Below are 520 nucleotides of genomic sequence, written 5' to 3'. Positions count from 1 at the left end.
CCGCTCAATAGCTCCTCAGGATCCAACCAAGTCTAAACCTGTCCGTCCAACGAGTCTCAACCTCTGGATAAACCCACACTAACTGGATTCTGGGGGAAGAGGTCTTCTCAACTAACGTGAGTCCCGTTTTCTCTGTCTCTCCAGTCATTGCTCAAAGTTCCCACGGATCCTGAACTAACCGCTGATACTTCCCTTCCCTCTTCCAGTTCCGGTTCACCAGCACACTGAGTTTTCTGAATCCTACCCTCGCTGTCCTTATCAATAAACCTGTCCAAACTTTTACCCTGGTTCTCTGAGTGGTTTACTGCATGTGGGTCAGATCTTTCAAGAAAATCATGACAATAATATAGAGTAAACAACATTATCTATGACGCTGATAACAAATGGGGAAGCAGACCCAGCAGGGATATTAAGACTTCCCTCTGCCCAAACACCTTATCCAGCCCCTCTTGGGGGAGCATTACTATGCCAACTGAGGGATAATCTGTCCAGCATGTCCTGGGCTGCCCCTCGGGGTTCC

The sequence above is a fragment of the Cyprinodon variegatus genome, unplaced genomic scaffold (genome assembly GCF_000732505.1).
Source record: "Cyprinodon variegatus isolate N-32 unplaced genomic scaffold, C_variegatus-1.0 Scaffold2513, whole genome shotgun sequence".
NCBI classification, from domain to species: domain Eukaryota; kingdom Metazoa; phylum Chordata; class Actinopteri; order Cyprinodontiformes; family Cyprinodontidae; genus Cyprinodon; species Cyprinodon variegatus.
This window is presented reverse-complemented; position numbering follows the sequence as displayed.